This window comes from Frankliniella occidentalis, unplaced genomic scaffold (assembly GCF_000697945.3).
Source record: "Frankliniella occidentalis isolate FOCC.00 unplaced genomic scaffold, Focc_3.1 Scaffold227, whole genome shotgun sequence".
Taxonomy (NCBI): domain Eukaryota; kingdom Metazoa; phylum Arthropoda; class Insecta; order Thysanoptera; family Thripidae; genus Frankliniella; species Frankliniella occidentalis.
In genome coordinates this window covers 475,645-478,626 of record NW_026267353.1, presented here as the reverse complement: position 1 = coordinate 478,626, position 2,982 = coordinate 475,645, and the positions used below count along the sequence as shown (strand labels likewise).

The 2,982-nt window shown below is 49.6% G+C and overlaps 1 long non-coding RNA gene across 1 annotated transcript; it reads left to right on the top strand.

The window, feature by feature from the left end:
* Positions 1-6: 6 nt before the first annotated feature.
* On the top strand, positions 7-1,519 carry LOC127750657 (uncharacterized). Its single transcript, XR_008011795.1, has 2 exons — positions 7-481; positions 889-1,519. It is a non-coding gene; the product is annotated as an uncharacterized LOC127750657 (long non-coding RNA).
* Positions 1,520-2,982: the final 1,463 nt, after the last annotated feature.

The window sequence follows — 2,982 nt, the reverse complement described above, 5'->3', positions numbered from 1 at the left end:
AGCTTCAGACGAGTTTTAACTTGAAGGGAAAATTTCTATTCCATTTCGAAATGGCGGGAACTGGCTTTCCGGGGCAGCGGCCATGCTCTAATACTCATCAAAGTCGCAGTAAATGTTCTCTCTTTTCGTTTCTCTATTTAATTTTTCTTTTCTCGACGCCATCAAAGGTGGAATGGAAATTTTCTCAGACATTTCTCCCACCCAGTCCGATCACTCCTAACTCACGCATGAACCCTGTACATTGAAATTCTGGGACAATTTCCATTCACCTCCCCCGACTCTGGTGCCTGGGGCAACCAAGCCAACACGCTCGAGTGTGACACGCAGGTTCCCAGGAGTACTCGTCTAAGAACGTGGGGCTCACGTTCGCCTGGGTGCTGGGCATCATCGGGCCGCTGCTGGCCATTCTCGCCTTCATTGCCTACAAGCTCTTCGAGAGCAGAAAGCGGCGGAGACAGCGCGGCGAGTACTCGCCCCCCAGGTACGTTACGCGGCATACGCACTTCAAGGGGAAATAGGCTTGGAAATGGCGGTGTATATTTTAAACTTTCGACTCAAGTGTGCGAACCTCGCTGGTGGATTGTTATTTGCGTTGACCGAGGGGGTTTTCGCCTGCGTAATACACACTATGTACACCTAAACTACGCGTAGTGTCACATCGAAAAATAGAAAGAAAAACTATGCCCCAAAATGGAAAAAACTTCGGTTGCAAAACCTGAAAAAGAATTCTGAGCAAAAACCCCCTCGGCGTCGACTGACGTTGATGCGTTGAAAACAATAAAGTAAATAGCCTATTTCCACCTTGTGCGCTGCCGTGTTTTAGAGGAGCAGAAAGGGTGACGCACAAAGGCGAGTATGAGGTAATATGAGACGGGCGTGTCTTTGCAGCCAGCAGAAGATGATGTCGCGGCCCCAGCCTGTGCGCCTCGTGCAGAAGGAGGAGCTGCCGGACGATGAGTCGTCCACGGGCCTGGCAGGTGGCACGGCACACACCGAGCAGGAGGTCAACTGAGTCGGGCCCGGACAGCCGCCCCGGGCACTCCAACTTCCACTCCAGTGTGTGTCCGAGCGTATAACGCGTCAAGTCGAGTAGGGCAACGCCACAAAGGCTCCCCGCCGAGGCGCTCCAAAAGAAAAAGAGTGTACAGCAGTGCGGTCGATGTCTTGCGACATGTGTGGACATTTTTTTGGAGAAAACCCTAAAGGCCAGAACAGTGAACAGTATTCTCCTATACGTGTAGTTTTAGTCGAATCCCCAGCTGTGGTCGTGTTTGTTGCATTATTTCCATAGCGTCTACCTACCGCATCTTTTTCCTACCCCGTCCCACACCTCCACGCTTTACCCTTTTACCCTTGCCATGACCACTATTTCTGGAGGTTGTTAGTAAAGGCTACCTGTAAGTACGAAAATATTAAACAACTGGGACATCAACTAATTTATGAAAATATGTGTACATGTGAACTCGTCAAACTGTATTTATAGAACCTTTTTTATAAAAATTGTTTAAAACAAACCACACATTTTACAGTTTTTTCTACACCCTTACCAGCAAAAGAAACAGGAAAACAAGTTACACAAAGGAAACTCGACAGCTCGCAGTAGTACATCAAGAGAAGTACCATACAGAGAAAAGTGTACCATCGCGTTACGAATAAAAATTATAAACAAACGCTGTCAGACACCGATAAGAGATAATTATACGTGTTGGGGACAATCGGGGATGGGGTGGGGGCCGCAATGGACCGGGGAGAGGGGATGGGGGAGGGGAGGTAGGCGCAGAAGCGCTGAGCTTTGATAGATGCGTCGACACCGCACCCCTCAGTAGTCGAGCGCGCAGAACAGCGCCACCCCGCGCGCGATCCAGTGGCCCTGGGGGCGGCGGCTGGGCAGCTCAACGGCCAGCACGTAGTTGGTGGAGTGGCCCGTCGTGGAGAGCGTGCCCGCGCGCTGCAGCGTCTTGTACACGGGGCACAGGTACACGCCAGACTCCGCCTCCTTGTGGCCGGGCTCGGGAAGCAGTAGTATGGCTGGCATCTCTGCGCGGGAAAGTAGTTTTTGTTTTTTTTATCTCATTCGGCGTCCAGGTAATAAAAAATTCCGTACTAATACACGTTCTATTATATGAACTAAGTGGGAAGGGTCTCATTTTTTTTTAATTTCTTTTAAGACACGAGAAAATGGGGGGGGGGGGGGCTGTTTAAAAATAAGTCGTAAGGACGCCGTGATCCTTTTAATCGGGCTAATCTTGTATTCCGAAGCAGTGCGTCCCTAATAGGATGGGCCGAGAGTCCGCCTCGGGCTGTGCGGAAGGGGCTGGAGCTGACAGCAACCGCAAGGAGGCCACTTTGCCTTCCGTTAGGAGAGGCAAAAGAGCAGCTTCGAAATGGAAACCGACAAAATTTGCGAACTTTCAAAGTTTTGAGCAGCAAATATCCTATTATAAACGCCTGTAAGATTTTTTTTGAAGAAATAATGAAAATAATTACAATTTGGTCGTCGGTCTTAGTATGATTTTTGGTACGCAGATTCGAAAGATTTCTACAGATTATTGGAAATTGGCCAGAGTATTTGTACACCAGATTGCCCGAGTTAAGCGGTAACCCCCCCGCCCCCCACCCCTTTTCCGCTTGGACAGGATGAAACGTAAGGCTAGAAGAACCTCTTGGGGCGGATGCCGAGCGAAAGTCAGCCCAAAAACGCGAGGAGCCCAGAAAATTTAATTTTTGGCCCTGGTCCTACCGCTCACCAGTGTGCAGCTCCTTGGGCAGCGATTCGGAGACAGACGTCTCGTTGTCGCTCCAGCGGGCCCCTTCCATGAAAAGACCGTAAATGACGCAGCCTTCGGTGGGCCGTCCCGATGGCCGCGCTTTCAGCACCTAAAAGTTTGCCGACAAAAAGTTAGAAAAAAACTGCAAACATGAATTTTATAATAACAGAATTAAGGAAAGAACTCTCTCTCTCTCTCTCTCTCTCTCTCTCTC